This window comes from Perca fluviatilis, chromosome 11 (genome assembly GCF_010015445.1).
Source record: "Perca fluviatilis chromosome 11, GENO_Pfluv_1.0, whole genome shotgun sequence".
Taxonomy (NCBI): domain Eukaryota; kingdom Metazoa; phylum Chordata; class Actinopteri; order Perciformes; family Percidae; genus Perca; species Perca fluviatilis.
In genome coordinates, this window is record NC_053122.1 from 34,349,629 (window position 1) to 34,369,238 (window position 19,610).

At 41.6% G+C, this 19,610-nt stretch overlaps 1 long non-coding RNA gene across 1 annotated transcript in view; it reads left to right on the forward strand.

Moving 5' to 3' along the window:
• LOC120568876 overlaps positions 1-19,610 on the forward strand; it is a 28,616-nt gene that overhangs the window by 349 nt on the left and 8,657 nt on the right. The gene's annotated exons all lie outside the window — the stretch shown is intronic.

The following is a 19,610-nucleotide window of genomic DNA, read 5'->3' on the forward strand; positions in this document are numbered from 1 at the left end:
ACGGCTATTACTACTAATGCAGGCCTATATGTCATAGCTCTTTATAATTTCAATGTCTTAAGACCTTTTATGTCCACAACCGTTCACTTAGGCAATATAATATTTATTTGTTATAGGTCTGTGGAAATTAAACAGGGTATAGACACGCACACCTGATTGTTATCCCCCATATGTCTATAATAATAGACGATGCTTTTTTTTTTTAACATTGTAAAAACTATTCAAGATTTATTTAAGCTTTAAGGTCTATTTTTCTCATCCTATAATAGCTGAACAGTGATCCGGTCTAACCAATGCCCACCATAAACAGCCTGATCACTTACATTTCTCTACAACATGCACCCGATTCAAATGGAGTCATATAATTAGCCACAGGCACTAAAATCAGGAGGACGGCAGAGGGGCGCTTGGCATATGGGGAGAGGTTTTATTATTTATCACCGGCGGTCTATTTTTAGCTCACGCTGCCATGTTGGCGTCGAGGGTTTCCGGGCACATTGATGGCAGGTTTCCCCGTCACCAACGCAGCGGGGGGAGACCCAGACATACCACATCACAGAAAGAAAAGAAGAAAAAAAAAAAAAAATGCAGGCATCAGAGAGGACTCCTCCAGCTGGTGGCATTATTCACTCACTCACTTAATCACAGGTGTACGATTACTGAGAGAAACACGAGCAGCCAAACTGCCGCAGAGGGGAGTGTATACAGTGTGTAGATAGTGGTCCATGGGATGACAAAAACGGAAATTAAAAAAGCAGATTTGTTCCGAAACCTAAAAGCTAGTTCACGTTGGAAGCCGCAGGCGGCCAGACAAACAGCACACCTCTGAACCGCAGTTAATTAGAACAGGATATTACTGCGCCGAACAAAAAACATAGCCACTCATGCAGTAGGCTATTTAAATGTTTACAGCAACCTCATTTTTTAGATGTTGTTTAATTACTAATTCAAAACCTTGAACATCTGCAGGCAGGTTTTCTTCTCCGTGCTTGCTGTCTGGCATATTAAGTAGATTTTTAAGTATAAATTCATACAATGGCTTTATTGCTTTTGGGTGCATATGACTTTAAGCCACAGCTCAATTAGAAACAAACACACATGTGTATACTATCTGCTGTTTTCATCATCATTGCATCATTTACACCATTGCTTAAACTTCCAAGTTCATCGCTTTGAATCTTAAATGCTTAACGTAGGGGTGTGGTGTGATAGCGCGCGGTGAAGTGGCAAGCTTTCCTGGACATTAAACCGATACCTTGCTGTATTTCTACGAAAACAATTAGCCCTAATCTCTGGGCATGAGCAACATCCAGGAACAAGAAATGATCACGTTCTCACCACCACAGAGAATTTAGGCCAACATTAGTGCTAAAAACATAGCTGAAAGGATCTTGAAAAGTACACTTAACGGGGCCGTTTCCCCCTCCTGCTGTAAATAGAATAAAGAGAAGGAACGAGAGCAAGAGAGGAACGAAGCAAAAGACATGAAGTGAAAAAACAGACAATAGAGGACTCTGAGGTAGTAAGGGTTAAGAAAAAAATTGAGTGGGAAACATGGGAGGGAGGGGGGAAGGAGGGAGACAAAGTGCATTAGAAATGATTGGAGGGGGTTGATAGAAAGTGTATAGTGGATGGGGGTGCATTCAGATGTTCTGGATGATAATGCTGCCTTGTGTCCTAATGAAAAAAACCCAGATGCTATCTGGCTGCTGGAAAATGTTCTCTCTCTCCCTCTCTCTCTCGCTCTCTCCTTCGGGGATGTGAAAGCCACTTTCCCTCCTCTTGAAGGGCCCTAACTGGCTAAACACAGCAGGGAATTAGCTTTAGCTTCTCTTTACTGCCAAAGTGTCCTCAAGGTGTGGAGAGGCAGCATGGTCTGTCCCTGCTGCCTGTTAGTCTGTGTGCCCTCCATCTACTCTGCATGGATGTCTGGATTTCCTCCACCCTGCCCGCCCATCCCGCGCGTGTGCGTGCGTGCGTGCGTGTCAACTCGCCTGTCTGTCTTTGTGGCCAGCTGTTTGTCCAGTCTGTGTATCATTTCTATTCCATGTGTATCTGTGTGTATCTTCCTGGACAGCCTCCCTCGCTCTCTTGGCCTGTCTGTATGTCGACGCTGGGTGGATCTCTCTGTTTGACTTCCTCCATTTTGCTGGACACTTCTTGCTGCATTTCGGGCCGCCCGTCTGCTTCACTGCTCTGTTCTGCATCAGAAAAATACAAAACAAAAACTGTAGAGAAAAACGGCTCAGCCCCACTCAAAAGCAATGCTGCTTTGTTACTCACAATGCAACATGTTTACTATAAGTTAGGGCTGCACAATTAATTAAATTAATTTCAATTGAGATCACCATTATGGCTTCCCAGAATTGAATGAACTTGATCGACTGTAATATTGAGGTTTAAAATGCATGCTGCGCTCATAGAAAACTCCACTGCCAATCACATCAAGCGCTTCCCAAACTAGCAGCCAGCCACCAGAGGGTGAACGAAATGTTTTAGCTTCACTTTTGGGGCGCTGTTATGCCGCTGCACATGCACCTTGCAGCGGAAGCCTGTGAAAAAAAATGTCCTGAATGTTGCGGCTGCAGTCCAGAGTAGAAAAGTAATATACAACAGAGAGCAGAAGGTGAAGACTTACTGTCGCATAGTAGAGGAATAACCGTACAGCACAGGAGAAGATCGCAGGCAGTTTCGACTTACATTAGCGGTTTAAGTTTAATTACTAATGTTAACTAGCATTTTAGTTAGCAATAATTAGCCTGTGCTTATGTTATCTCCTTACATATACCTACGCTCTCCGTCGCTGTAAGATTGGGAATGATTTTGATTTCTCTTGGCACAGCTACCAGAAGACTTCACACTTTCAGACAAGTCGCTCACGTCACATTTACGTCTTCAAGCTCAGTCGGAGGCTGCGCAGTAACGCTCAGCCATCACCGGGAAAGTGCTTCTAATATCCTTCACTGGTCTCCATCCAGAGACACGGGATCTGTTGGCCCATTTCTTTTACGGTCTATGGTACATTAGCAGGAATGTATCACAACATGGAAGCGAAAGCAGTGCTCTATTTAAATGTGTAATTGTCCCTGAAAACAATGAATACTTATACATTTATTTTATACATTTTGGCCACAATCGTGCAGCCTACTATAACTTTCCAGTTGGACTGCTGTGTATGAGTACATTTGGGTAACTGTGGCTAATTTAAAATGGAGCTGAGGGAAACACAGGACAATGACACAGACACAGTTCTAATTAAGGAATTAAAGTAGCTTAGGTTGAATTTGTAACAAGGTCCTTCCATCATAGAATTTAACTCCCTTCCTTGAATCGGCTGCTGCAGGATGCAGCTCTAATTCACAGCTGATATCTTCACAATCTTTAAGTCGGGTGGAACAACTAGCAGCTATTAGCAGCATTGTTTTAACCTTCAAGGGACACGGTGACGTTTCAAATTTTGCTCGGTTGTATTTTTTCCACCAGGCCCTTAAGCCCACAGAGTATTTTTAGCATTTTTAGACAACCACTCTGGAGATTCACTGACACCACAAGGATTTTGTCTTTCCCCCACAACTTCTCAATATCAAAAACGTGCATACAAGCAAAATTGCGAAAAGGTTTTCAACACAGCATGATGAAATTATTTCACACCTGCGCACATGGGTTCATATGCGTTAAACATTTGGTTTTATTCCTTTAAAATTTAGTCAGGCGGTTAATTTCTGGGCATTAGAGGCCAAAACGTCGAATAAACACAAAACGCAGTAACTAGATACAGAGTTTCCCATACATTGTTGGATTTTAGCAAAATACTGAAAGCAGCAGAAATGCAGAAATTAGTAGGCTACATTTAAATGTTTATTTATCACAAGTTATATCATTATCGCGATATTCAACGTTAGGGCATATTTTCCTCATATCGTGCAGCCTTAATAACTACCCTGAAATTGTGTCAGATGCCGCATAGTGTCGGAATATTTTCATCTGTATCTTTTAGTCTAATTGGTTTAATATGTAAATAGTTATTTCTTTCTAAATTATCTGATAATGTTATGTAGTCATTCTTTTGACCTTCGTTTGACTAGTTTATAACTGAACCCAAAATTAATAAACCCAGCCACACATCACCGCAAGTAAATTCTGAACCTGTGGGAAACACTGACATATTTGGTCAAAGTTGAGTTACGACCTGAACCTGACTTTTTGCCATGATTGTAAACATAATAATATGCCAGAAATGTATAATTTCTGTACATTCCGGTTGCTACAAAACGGAGCTAATAACCAACCCACAGCAACTGCACTGGTGCTGGATAATCTCTGGGCCTTAGAAGCTGCACTTACTGTCACTCTCCAAAAGCTATATCAAGTGAACGCCAGCTGGCAAGATAGCAACGGCTAGCCTTATAGCTAAAACTAATCTTACTCGTTGATTTTCCCCTACCTGTAAATAAGAATGGGGAGGTGGGCGTGGTGCGCAATCAGCTGCAGTGGAGAGAGGTGTGGAGATAGACCTGTTTCACAGCAGACATTTGGACTTGTCATAGTAAGAAATGCACAGCTGAAATAAAACCTTATTGATGGCTCAGTTCCATCAAGTGTCCCAGTAAGCCATTTCAGTGAGTCAGCATGCCCAGTACCAGGACCTCTCCTAAGCTGAATGCAGCCATCATTAATGGTAATACACCTGTGCTTTTCCTACTATGACATGTCTGTGAAAAAGGTCTATAGAGCAGGAGAGCAGGGCCAGGTGAGTTAATTGTCTCAGCCGTTCGTTGTTGTACTAATTAAACTCTCCCTTCAGACTGATCTCATAAAGTGGCGTATGTATGGCACGCCAATACGTATGCCATTTTGGCGTGTTATCCAGACGCATAATCGCTTTTTAGCGTGTTTATCATCGCCATACGGCCGCCATTGACCTACATTACGAGTAGTATGAAAGGACGTAAGTCTGCGGAGGGAGGTTGGTTGGGGGGGTGGATGGGTAAAACCCAGGCCTTTCACCCAGGAGAGCCTGCGTGTGGCGTTTTAAAAAAACAATGTCAATGTTTCTTTCCTAAACCCAACCGTTTATTGTTTTCCTAAGCGTGTCACGTTGGTCACCGTCGTGTTTTTGTGTTACTAAAGCCTTTCCCAATGTTCTATTCCTAAACCCAAGTTTTATTTTGTAATTTGTTTTTCGCGATAGTACTGCACGTTCTCGCAATAACACGTGCTGTGTATGTTTACATCCGCTGTATACAGCGTAGACATACCCGCGGATAGCTCAAAATGCGTACAGATAACACGCCATTTGGCTTGGCGTGTATGTTTACACAACGTCATGAAGCCAAGTTGCTCCCTTTATTTGCAGTAGCGTGCTGGACCTTCAGAGGGCTGCCACACACCACAGAGACAGGCCTGGACTGGGAGAGATCGTTTGGTTAGTTTTTGTCAAAGCGTTAAGCAACGGGCTGTGCGCCTACTAGGGTTGCACCATATGGACAAAATGTGATATTGCGATCATCGATTATGAATATTGCCATATCGATACTAATTGATATTTTTAAACATACGTAAAATTACTAAACTTATGGGAAAACGCATCAAAATTGATTCATAACAAATAAAACAAGTTTTCTTACAACACAAGGTTTATTTCAACTGTCATATTGGACCGGTAAATAAATTAATAAATAAATAAGGACCATGTCTACAGAACAGGACGTGTTTTTTACTGGTTGGACAGTACAAAAACAAGAAAATAAAAAGCATGTCTACAGAACAGGACATATTAGAAACAATAACAAATAAATATAAAAAAATATTGCATACTTATCGCGACACTTTCGCACAACGTGATATCGCGAGAACAATATTGACTCGATATATCATGCACCCCCAGCCCCTACCAGTAGCTGGGCCGTCGGAGGCTCACGGCTGGCGGTTGTAAAGCTGTGTTGAGAAGTGTGAGCAGTCAGAAAAGCAGAAACGGTTGGCCTGTAAATCGTCTGTCTGCTGTGTTCTGTGCGGAGGGTAACCCACGGTGGCAGCGAATCCTGCTACAAAGAAACTGGAAAATATCACCTTTTGGTAACTCCACACCTCGTGGCTCAATCCAATCCCAACGGACACCCAGCTGAACCTGCTAGTTTAGCAGATTTCACAAGCTGCCGTCTCAGCTTTTCACTCTGGTGGAAATTATGCCATATGGCTGAGCTACCGCCAAATCACTTAACATGTATTAAATTGTAATATAATCTTTTCTATTGATATTAGGAGACGTAATAGCTTCATTTTAGGTGTTATGTTGGTTCCAAGGCAATGGTGATTGGAGGTAGAATAAAGAAGGCATTGCTTTATTTGTCACGCAGTTTGCCAACCAGCCTGAAAACTTTAAATCCTTTTTTCTCTATGCTATGTGATCTAAAACTGTTAATTTATCATAGCAAAATTGAAATAAAAATGCAATTGAACATTTTATTAATTAGGATGTCCCTTCGTAAAGAAAATGTGTAATGTAGACACTATAACTATATCAGTGTTCTAATAAAAAGACAATAATACAGACGTGTTCTTAGTGGAGTGGACTGAAGTGCAGAGGCCTATTCCAGACTGCTGTGTTTTGGGCCGGATGCCGTTTGTTGGTGACGGGCAAGACAGATGTGCTTGCTATGCATCCTCCATGTGTCACTAACGGTCTATTACCCCGTGGTGCTGCCTCTCTGTAAAATGTGTCATTTTATTGTTCTGATTTCTCTCTCTTCCCTGGGGAGTGGAATATGATTTCACAGAACATTAAGTGGATGGGATCTAAGGGAATAGTGTGGGGACCGGGGATGCTGGTGGTGGAGAGCGGCGGTGATCTGGCCTAATTAAGCCCTTTCCCAATCCCCCTCCCCCGCTCCTCCACCTTCAGTACCACCACTCCAACACCCCCATGCTCTCGGATAGGTTGCTGACTTTCACCGTGGAGTGTGAAGGGCAAAGGAGTACTCCTCAAATCATAATCCGGCTGACTTTGGGAGAAAAAGGATTAGTCTAGCCGTAGCAGCCATGCAAAGGCACATGCTTCAGCATCCTGTGTCTTTTTAACCCTATAAGTCATCTATAAAGACACAGAGAGAGTAAATGGACATATTAAGGCATCAGAGCGATGAAGGCTTATTCCATCATGGACTTGGTGGACTGAAATTACATTAGGCGATGAAGCCTCAAAGCACTGCACTACACACTAGCATACTGTATAAGGCAATCTGCTGTCAGTTTATGCTGCTCCCCTTGTTGGCTATACTGTTGGGGTTTACATATATTTCAGAAGAAGGCGTGACCTCATGTTTTCTTAATGGCTCTGACCCAAGTATCATTGCACGGGTGAGTGGCGCCAGGTGGGTCTTAACCAACCTCGTTTTCCCTCCGGCCTGCACAATAATTACCCAATCTTCTCCCGCCATCAAAAGCTTAGCGTCCTCTGCAGTGACATGGAAAGGAAGACCGAAAGAGGTCATGCAGGGACGAAGACCCCAAATACTAAACGCATGCTATAAAACGCACAATTGGAATAACGAATGAATGAGTGTTGGCGTCCCTGTCACTGGAGAGGTGAGGAAGCAGGAGGGAGGGAGGGAGAGAGGGAGTCCCGCAGCTACAACACATGCCCCCTCCAGCACATCCGGCACTGGGCTCGGGCAAGCGTAGGTTGATTGATAGCGGTGCCAAGACAACATCTCGTCAAGAGCCCAGTGCACAAGGGTGCCTAGCAGCGCAATGATGGACGAGCCCGTAGACGCTACATAAAAATCGAACCCGGCATATATAACACATTCCCAGCTCCCTTTCTTAACCTGTAATGTATAGTGATAGAAATTTGTTTCGCAGTCCATTGCCGCGGACAGTGATGGATGCCAAAAAGAAAGAGAGGGAAAGAGGAGAGAGGACAGAGGAAGCAGAGTGATTCTGTATGTGTGTGTGTGTGTGTGTGTGTGTGTGTGTGTGTGTGTGTGTGTGTGTGTGTGTGTGTGTGTGTGTGTGTGTGTGTGTGTGTGTGTGTGTGTGTGTGTGTGCAAAATCCACTCTGGAATGTTTTGCAGCTGTACTTTTTTTTTTTCTTTTTTTTGCACTTCTACATAAACACAAAAACATAGAGTAAGCGTAGAGACTAGGAAAAGTGTGTCATGGAGTTCTAGTGTGCAGTCACTACGTTTAAGTGCCCACCATGTTTCACCATGACATATCTAAGTTCATCTCAATTCAATTCAATTTGATTTATAGTGTCAAATCACAACAGGAGTTATCTCAGGGTACTTTACAGAGAGAGTAGGGCTAGACCTACTTTATCATTTACAGGAGACCCAACAATTCCCCCCAAGAGCAAGCATTTGGTGCAACAGCAGCAAGGAAAAACTTCCTTTTAACAGGCAGAACCTGACTCTTGGTGGGGGGCCTTCTGCCTCAACTGGTTGGGGAGGAGACCGATACAGAAATATGACTCATAATAATTATAGCAGTGGATATAATGGATGAAATGACATGGCAATTATAGTAACAGTAACATAATAGAACTTAGGGCTGGGCGATAAATCGATTTTATCGATTAACTCGAATGTGTAGTCAACGTAGATTTGTTTAAATGAAAAATCGATTTTCTCCTTAACATCCGCCTACACTCCCCTCTGGGCTCCCGTAGCTCCGAACGGGCTCATCCCTCCCCCCGCGCGTTTGCCATAGAGATATACAAACAACATGGCAGCGACAGGGACTAACGTTTCAGTAATCGTTTCATTACTTACTTATCCGTAATCTCCGCCGAAATGACCGGCAGCTCGCGGTGCTCTGTCCCCGGCTGACAGTCACCTATTCTCGGTAACTGAACCACCAGCTACAGTTGACCTGAAGGAGCATCATGCGGGGCACCAGAGGCGGTGTTGAGGAATTCTTTTGCGGCTCAACACATCTACTAAATGCCGCTGATACAACCGAGCTGTGACGGAGGTCTGTAGCAGCCTAAACAACTTGCAATCGCCGCTCTGTAGCACGGAGCTCCGCTTCGACGTTTGTTTTTATCGCTACGAAGGAGCTTGCTACAGGTATGCTACATTCAAGAGACGATGGGATGTTAACGTACGTTACTCAGCAACAGGTGAAAATAGGGGCAAGGTTGCGCAATAACGTTAAAATGATTTGAACTTTTAGCGAGGAACGAGAAGTGAATTACCACCTGTATGTGTGAAAACAGCTTTATCTCACGAATCAGTTTTGTTGTTGAATATATAGCCCCCCCCCCCAAAAAAAACAACCTTAAACCAATTTATATTTCCACAAAATTGGCATGAATCATCATCTATCTCATGGTATTTCTCACATCCCTATCTTACTTCTTGTGTGTTCCTCTGTGTAAAGATTGGGTTGATGCTAATTAGAAATAGTCAAGTGCCGATGTTCTCTGTGTTAACAGCCAACTGTGTGCCATATTAACACTTGGCTGTCCATTTACACCTGAAACATAAAGCACACATGTGTGACCCATCATCACATGTCATACTCTCCCAAACACATGCATTGACAGCCCCGAGTTTGTTCCAAATGTGGTAAATTATTAGCAAAATTGCTTTTAGGCATGAAATGCATTATCAAGTAATTACATTTGCATTTAAATGATCCAGTTAAAATACCTACACCTACAATAATTTGTAACGAAAGGATTACGACTCTAAATAAAAGTCATAATTTCATGCCACTATGTCTTTTAAATGACAGATAAATCACTTATTCATTCAAATCTTTGTAAAAATCATTTAAGTTGTTGTATAAATGTTAAGATGAATTAACGGATTATAATTAACTGAAAAAGTCCCCGGCGTCCACGCACACGCCCTCCCATGTGTGGTCTGTTTTTGACCTCGTTAATGCAGACTCACACCCCTGCATGTGCACACAACACCACCGACCACCTCGGTGCACTGTTAGCCTATCAAATTGACTTGTCGTCACGAATCTCCCAGTAGCTGATGAATATTAGATGGGAACGGATAATACCTCGACAGAGGTGGCCTCCCCCCACCGAGGCAAGAGAGGCTGCACACTCAGCAGTGAAGCGCTGCCCGCTGAGACCTACAGTATGTGAATGTGCAATACAATCCATGCATGTGATAGGCTGTCAGTATGGACACACATGCAGTTGTGCATATGATGAATAATTGAATATGGAATGATTCAGCATATATTTGTCAGAGGACACCTTCTTTCTCGAGTTTGCCCATTTTCATAAGGCCACAATCTGTGATTCAGATATAAACAAATGGATTGGAAGCGCCTATCAATCTCAAATTGATTGACACGTTTTCATTTAAAGTCTAACTCTAGAGCACAGCTCAAACTAATTTAACGCTTTCGGACCCTTTAAGAGATTTGATTACGGGCGCCTGGGTAGCTCACCAGGTAGAGCAATAGATAGAGGTTCACTCCTTGACGCAGCGACCACAGGTTCGACTTCGCCCTGCGGCCCTATGCTGCATGTCATTCCCCCTCTCTCTCCCCCCTTTCATGTCTTCAGCTGTCCTATATAAAATAAAGGCCTAAAATGCCCTAAAAATAGTCACACAAAAAAAAATTTAACTTGCTTAAACAAGCCCATATTTTGAAATAATGAAACACACAAAATGCTGATTTGTCATTTGTTACACAAACACTTCAATAATGTATGTACTGTATATAGTCAAAAGAATGAGTGATTGGGCCTTTAAGAGAAGAGTTAAAGATTGAGGTTGCTTTGACAATGTTCCCATTTCGTCAAGTCTGTCCTTTTTTATTTTAGAAAGTGACTAAAGCTCTTGCTGGAGATTTGAATAAGCATAAGCGGTGGAGAGAAAACATGGATTGAAACAGAATCCACATGCACTGCATTCATTTATTCAACACAGGATCGTTCAATTTTGATTTGTTGATGCTTTTAATTTATATCAAGATCAGAAAGAACTAGACTTGAGGAATTGATGCCAACTCATTACAAGACCGTTTCATTATATATGACTGACATGCTCTGCCTAGCCATGTATGATACAACCCCCCCCCCGTTATCCACCTACACCCAGGGATAATGCAGGAAGTACCATACACATGAACACACCACATACAGTAGTTGGTCAAATCCGATTCACATGAAAATCAGGCAGCATGACTTGTGAACTCACATTTTTAATATCTTCTGAGCGGTTATGAATTCCTATTAAAAAAGGAGTTTGACAGTTTTCTTATTCAATTTCTTCCCGATAAGCTTAGCATTAACACTGGAAACAGGGGAAATCTGCTAGCCTTGCTCTGTCTAAAAGGTAGCTTAAAGACTCCAGGAAGTACTAATAGTAATAGTTTGGCACATGACCGCTGGTAAAGTTACAAGTTTTTGTTTTTACACTTCAGTTTTTGTACGGAATAAACAAAAAAAGACATCAAGCGTTAACTGGTTTGCTTTAAATGTGCTCATAGGCATGCTGTATTACCTTTGGAAAGAGCCACGCTAGATGTTAGGTTCCTACCTACTGTTATAGGCAAGACCATAAAGTGTGACATCACTGAGCGATCTTTATTCAAGCTGCTCCACACACTGCCGGGGAAACACCCTTGTGGTTACATGGTGTGTTTGTTCTGTGTCTGCTTACTCCTCTTGTTGTCTGCCTATTGGGAGCTGTAGCACACTTGGTAAAACTGCTAGACTTCGGTTTGTTCCTATATTCAAAGTCAAACACATTTTGCATCTGATTCAAGAAGGTTTCTGTTTTATTGGCTTAGATGATTTTTTTTGTTGGCTGAGCTTCCTTTTATGGTCCATTTTCTGTTATAAATCTTTAATGTCCTTTCTTAAATCGGGGAATACATTTCTACTACACAGGTACTTTTTCATTGATATACGGTACATGAAAGCAGTCGAAATAATAAGTACCCAAACCCTAAAAAAAAATAAGAAACTATGCATTTTGCCTATCCTCATTTCGTTAATGCCAGTACCCCTCCAGTGTATTCTCAGTAACGTGACAACCTGCAAGAAACAGGTTGCTTATAAATCACTAAAATAGTAGTGACAGCACCGTTTAAGCTTAGTTATTAAGGTCGTTAGCATCGTGGCTAAAACTAGTGTTACTTTACGACAAATCGTTTCAGCTGTGCTTTCTAACATGAGGTCATTGAGCTAACCGAGCACCGTTACAGCAGAGCCACTTCACTATACTTGTCAGATAATGTTTCATTACAGAGTTCTGAATGAATGTAAACAAAGTTGCATGCCAGAAATGCAACGCGCCCTGACGTAGGTCCCCTTCAAGGCCAGGCTGATGTTGGAAGTCCCTCTAGTGGACAGAATGTGTAACAACAACCACATGCTTATTAGAGGTGGCACGGTTCACAAAACCTACGGTTTGGTCCGAATCACAGTTTTAGGGTCATGGTTTTTGGTTCTGTACGGTTCTTGTTATTTTTTCTTTTAAAGTGCCCATATTATGAAAAAATCACTTTTTCTGGGATTTGGGGTGTTCTTTTGTGTCTCTGGTGCTTCCACAAACATACAAACTTTGAAAAAAATCCATCCATGCTGTTTTGAGTGAGATACAGTTTATGAATGTGTCCTGCCTTCAGTCTCCTGGTGAGCTGTTCAAAATCGGCTCGGACTGTGACGTCACAATCCCAAATGAGCTGGCTAACCGCAACCGTTAGCTCGTAGCGTTAGCGTTAGCATGCTAACGCTAATGCTAACACTAGCATGGTACCTCGTTCTCAATAGCAAAGCACTGCTACAACACACACAAGTTCACCATAATCTACAAAAGAACTACTTCCATGTGCGCCCTCATTTAGAAGTCTCCCAGCTAATCCTGCCTTGTAACTGACTGAAGTTGGAGAAACAGCCTGTCTTTTACTTCTATGGAGCTAGCTAGCTGACATGCTCTACATCTGAGCTACTGAGCATGTGCGAGTGCAATCAAAGATAGTACAGAAGAAGAAGATGAAAAGAGGTCTCACTCTGTAGCTAAAACAGAAACCAGGTGAAAAGAGGATCTGCAGCAGTGAGAGAGAGCTGTGCAGTACAACAAAAATATGGTGTTTTTTGAAAATTAAACCATGTAAACCTATTCTGGTACAACCTTAAAATACAATTATAAACCTGAAAATGAGCAGAATATGGGCGCTTTAATCTTTAAACACTCCAGAAATATACTTCAGCATATGATATTTAGCTTCATTATCCACAATGTAGGATACAGTATTACACATTTTTATCATGCACAAACTGAATTTGACTTGACTCTAAGCACATTATTTCTCTGAGGAAAGCTAGGTGAGATTTTTATACAGCAAGGAGGGAAGACATTGATGATTTCAACAAGCTTTTCATTTATTTGGCAAAAAAGGGAGAATGTGTATTGCCATCTACAGGAACTTATGTGCCTTTTTAGCACATAAAGATTGAAATATTACAGAATATCAATTGAAATAAATTGCATTTATCAAACTGCCAACTTCAGTGTAGCTCTTACAAAAATTGTATCCTTTAAAAGAAAAAGAGAGGAACTCTTAAAGCTCCGTATTTTGACTAAGTCAGAATACGTTAAACATTAAAAAAGTTGCAATTTTGTTTTTTTGTATAGTTGTATTATATAAAGGGGAGAATTAAACTACTCTAGGCTGAGTTTTCCTAGTAACATTACCAAAAAGGCTCAGGATGCTGCAAATGTTGGTAGAATATGAAAATGGCTGGTGGATTTAAGACAAAAAATAATAATTTATTGAATGAATCAAATTTGTTGTCTGTCAGTGGCTTGTTGATCTTTACATTGTTAGTTAATTTCATATCCTGGCCTGGGCTTGGACACACATTCATACGGTTTGATAAAGTGACGTTACCTATTGGACTTTAACTTATCGTAGCACTTACAATAATGAGCGTAGCTGTCCTCAATTTAGGTCATTGGGTCGTCTCATCTCCGGTTTTTCCCGCATCCACCGTGTATGTGTGTGTGTGTGTGCGCGTCAGTCGCAGGGGGAACTGAGCAGCCCCGCCCGCTGCAGAGAGCCGACAGGGTTGAAACAGCAGCCGCTTCAGCGGCTTTAGAGTGAAAAAAATGCAGCGTACATTAGGGTTGGAATCGGACCGGATTAGAACGCAAATTTCGGTTCCATTTAATGTGTCGACTGAAATATTTTCCCTCTGTCCCTCCGAAACGGACGTAAAAATATCACACTTTCTCTGTAGTCTACAGTTAGTTAGCTACCGTAAATGTAGGCTACTTTTAAAATGCCATATTTTCCCTCTGGGCTCACCAAAACAGACGTAAAAGCTGTTAACCATTCACTGCACGTGATCGCTAGTAAACATATTACATCTTTTGATGTCATTTTTCAGTTTTTCAAGAATCGGTTTAGGAATCGGAATCGTTTTAAAACGTACCAGTTCGCCATCGGAATCGTAAAAATCCAAACGATACCCAACCCTAGCGTACATTGATGTTAAAATGTATACAGGTTGGCAGGACGGTCTAAAATGTCTTTCGCTGTACGTTTTGTTGGTAACTTGTCCACACCGCTTCTTTCGTGCGAAAGGGAAACACACTGTCTGAGGTCACATACGGGCCTGAGGCTACATTGCGCATGCGTCGAACCGTGCGACCCACACACGCTCCGAACCAAGACAAGCGGACCGAACGGTTTGGATGTTTTTTCATGAACCGTGCCACCCCTAATGCTTATAGTGGCATTGACAATGTATATGCCCGACTAGTGTAGCACATTAATAACAGGCTACATGTGAGCATTAAATACTTGAATATTATTCAAATATAAAAAAAAAAAATGAAATTCGAATGGTATTATAGAAGAATGACAGTTCTAGTTCTTATCAACATGAGACAAATAGGCTTGCTTTATGCAAATGTTTATTATTATTATTATTGCAACAACCCAAAACAATGACAAATACGATCTATAATATTTTCCAGAATAACCTCAAAAGGTACTGTAGGTTAAAAAAATATATAAGCTGAAAGCATAATATAGCAAACTCAAGCCCATCAAGCACCAACAGATGGGCACATTGCCTCTCCCCTATCTTCATAACAGTCAAAGCAAGTTCCCACTGTGAAAAATATGCCAAATTAATGTGCTGTGACCCCGAGGTAACTGATACCGAGAGAAACCTCCAGTGAGCGCAGCGCGGTGCTGCAGCACTTCCCGATTTCCCAAACTACGGATCGGTGCGAGGGACCAACTTACAGAAAGGAATTTAAGTTAACTCGTTGTTCACTTTGACAGCCCTATTTGAAATAAATCACAGCAGATTTGTACTACAGTAGTACTAGAGAACTCATAACCCCATCTTCTGCAAACTTCCAGCTTTGTTGCTCCGTAATAGTCCTACTGTACCCCTTAATAGGTACCCAGTAATTAAAAATACTCACAATATAATTTCTCTTTAAATTCCTTCCAAATGCCAGATTATTGTTCAGTAGGTCATATTGTACCCCTTAATTTCATCACGACTTGATTATTGTAACTCCATTTTCACTTGTCTTAGCAAGTCATCCCAGGACCGTTTGCAACTAGTGCAAAATTCGGCTGCAAGGCTGTTGACCAGGTCTAACAGAATGTCACACATCACTCCTGTGTTATCCATGTTACATTGGCTTCCAATAAAGTTCAGGATCCAATTTAAGGTTCTAGTTCTTACATATAAAGCATTGCATGGTCAGGCGCCTGTTTATATCTCTGACCTGCTCCAGCATCGTTTAAAGACTAAAGGTGACGGTTCTTTCGAAGTGGTAGCTCCGACTTTGTGGAACGCTCTTCCTGTTAACCTACGTTCTGCAATCTCGGTTGACGCTTTCAGAAAGCATCTGAAAACATACTTGTTTCAACTGGCTTTTGTCTCATTTTTGTTATTTTGGGTTTTATTCTTTTAATCCTCACTCAAACTGCATTTCTTGTTGCTTGTTTATTTTCTGTTTTGGATTTTAATGTTTTTTAATCAAATGTCTTTTGTGTGAAGCACTTTGTGACTCTGTCTGTGAAAGGTGCTATATCAAATAAATTACTTACTTACTAATAATAGAATAGGTACCTGTAAATTTAAAAAAAATTATCTACAATTATAAATTCCAAAGTTCCCAACTAGGGTTACATTGTGGGCCATATTCTAAAGTGTTACCCAGTGGGGACCAGTACAGACAGTGCTCATCTTAAAAATGCTGTATTTAACAAATGGTTTATGTAACTTCAGGACAAAAAAAAAAAAAAAAATCCATCTAACAACTAACTGTAACACACATCTGTAACATTGCCTCTCAAGGAAGGGGTTTACCACACGTTCATTTTAAACTTTATTCATATTCAAATGCATCAGTGACACAGTAGATCTCCCCTATTCAAAAGACAGTCAGGCCTCAATTGTAAATAGAAAAGATTGGCGCAACCTAATTAACATATCGAAGGATCTATCCCAACAGATGGCCTTGGATTATATTCAAGGCTTGGCTCAAGTTAGTGCGATGGAAATGTCTGACACAGGAACTGCCTCTCTGTGTGCTCATGGCTACTAGATACATGTTGTAATCATGAATAAGCACTTACCTGATCTCCAGGAAAGGCTTTCTTTGGACACCCTCCAGTAGAGGCAAGCTAACAGTTAATTTTTATTAGGTTAGTATTCAGTTACAAAGAATTATTTAAAACTGAATTATTTGGTCTCCAGTGACATATTTAGAATTTTTGGCCACAGCCAAGTCTTTGCCAAAAATTCTAAATATGTTGATACAATCCAGACATTTAGAATTACTCCATGCCTGTGTAATGAATCAGTGTTATCCTACCCTAATGACGGCTATGGCTGAGCAACCAGCCAGGTGCATTACCAGCCTAAATCCTGTAAAGCCTTAAAGCTGGTGATAGGGCCACCAGTGGGTCAGTGGTACAGTAGCTGCCGGAAAATGCATTAGCTGATAAGATGGACTACCCTGTGTAATAGTACTAAAACAGTATAGCTAACAAGCAAGTCACCCGTCACTTTGAGGGGTTACATTAACATAAGGGCCCGAACCTGAGAGCAAATGTGATAAAGTCCCAGTTTAAACAGCTTCACTGCTGCGGAATGATGAGGACGATGAAACCATTGTCTTATTTCTGCATATCACGACAATGAAGTTTCAATAAACTGAAAAATGTAATCAATTACTCATATTTCTCATTGAAAAACGTATTACATTACAAATTACACGCAAAAGTAATTAGTTACATTACTAGTTTACTTTTGTCACTCAACACATCTCTGTAAAAGATGCATTCAAACCACTCCAAAGTTGCAACCACACATCACAACTTCAGTTTTTTATTTCTATACATTTCTATTTGTAGAAATAGAAAACATGCAACGTAACAGACAAGGCAGCAGTTACCAAAACTAGAGCTAGGGTCTGTATCCTTATATAAAAAGGCTGAAGTGGTCTGCTTGATTTGTCATATCATCATATCATCATTTTTTGTGACAGTCTCCAATAGAGAAGCTGATCTGTTGTTCCAGCAGCTTGCTGGGAGACTGAGACTGGGTGGGTAGTACATTTTTGCCTTGGCATTACTCTTTGTGCTGGAGATCCAAGCTTTGTGTCACGTTGCATGTCTCTGAGATTTAGGAGGTTTAGAAAAACATCAGTTCTGTCTCTGTGAGACTTCTCCATGAGTTGTTCAGCGCTGCGGAAAGTCCTTTAAGCGCACCGCACCAAATTTGGTTTTCAATTTAACACTTTCAAATTTCTTTAAATATCTATCAGTTAGTTTTCGAAATCCACAAAACTACTCTTCGCATCGGCATGAATTGGATCCACCGCACAGCACTTATTTAAAAAGAAAATCTGTTACTTTTATTACTTAAAAAAAAAAAAGTAACATTACTTACTTTTATCCCTTTATTTCCTTGCAAGTGATGTTTAATTTTTTTTTTTAAACAGAGTCTGGCACAATGCTCACTCCACATAAAACACTACATTACATTACTTCCAGCAAACTTCACGTAGAACAATGAGGGCAAAATAGCATCACCGATGTTGTTCTCTCTTGTTGTCTGGTCTAGCTCATCTAAAAACACGTCACCGAATGCGTCGCTCCCTACCGTGCCTGTTTGTAACCGTTAGGCTACTGACAATGTTTCAACTGATTGAGCAGTTTAGACAACACAGTCAACTGTCCTGTGTTACAGATGTGAACTAATCGTTCATGGACTCGGTGTTATTTTTGGCATTAAAAAAATGATTTTCTGGCTGGCGGGGGCACCCTTTGGCCTGGCGGTCCGCAAGGCTTATACAATTATAGGGGAGACACTGTAGGAAGTGGGTCAATCTCATACCAGCCTAAATATGAGTCCACTAGCACTGTTACTGTTGTCCACAAGTACTGTACTGCTGAGACTGTGTCATTCAAAGATGTCTGTTGACACAGTCAAAGAAGGCAGGTCTGGAACTGGATGCAGCCGGAGTGGTTCCTTCTGCTGGTGTGATCCTGGGCTGTTACACACAGAGCATGACTGTTATCTCCTTGTTAATGTTGTCGGTCATTATAGGCCAGAAAACTATCATCCTAAAATCTTAACATCATCCTTTGAAGTCTTGCCGGGGAAGCACGTATGGGCTTTTTTAGTACGGTGACCAGGGGCGGATGGTCCGTCCGTTTCTACGGTCAGTGGCTCGCCATATACCTAATCATTTAATTTGGAACATGCAAAAACGTCGCTGTCAACGGGCTTATCTGCTAATGTTAGCTCCCGACCGTTACCTTGACACCATCCACCAAATAGACGGTACCGTAGAGTGCCGTTACCTGAAACCGGTGATTCAACGTCACCGCTCATTTTACACACAGTTTAACAACAAAACAAAACGCTGAGTGAACATTACTAGCTACGTTTTTCATGTTGGTTTTGAGCGGTATGCTCCCCCACTATCCTGGAAAAAAAAACAGTAGCGTTAATACAGCGTGTCGGGGGAATACAGCGTTGTCCTCAGTGGCAGGGGACGGTCACCACAGCGTTCGCTAACATTAGCTTCTTGTCTCATCTGGGGTCTGATAAACAGTAAATTCATCAAATTCAGCGCCAATGCTATATTTTAATAAAACTGTAGCGGTCATATTTCACGTGACCCGCGTGAGTGCGGATTTCATGTCTAGGCTTTCGGCGCCGTTTGTCACTTTGCCTAAGATTGAGTGAAGTAGGCTAGTACTCGCCCGGTTGTTTATTTGGTTGCCATGACTTTGCGAGTGATGACGTTCTGTCACTGTTCCAGTTGCTCACCCTAAAGGGGAGAGAGAGAGCGGATGACAGTTCGCTGGAGTTCAGTAAAGCAGACGGCTGTGCAGAGTCGTGTAATTACCACTTTATGACTTTTCATAAACAGCTGAAGGAGCGGCGGTGCGTGGTGTACATAGCGGAAACCCATGCCCTACTTCTGATACCGTGGCGGCAGAAATCAACAGAGGAAACACTGCAGTTAGCGTCCGTTAAGCATTGGCTACAGGTTATCCTTCCTGGAAACATGCTGCACCAAGTCCATACTTTGAAGCATCCAAGTAAGCGTATCCGGCTTGCTGACGTCGTAGTAAAACAA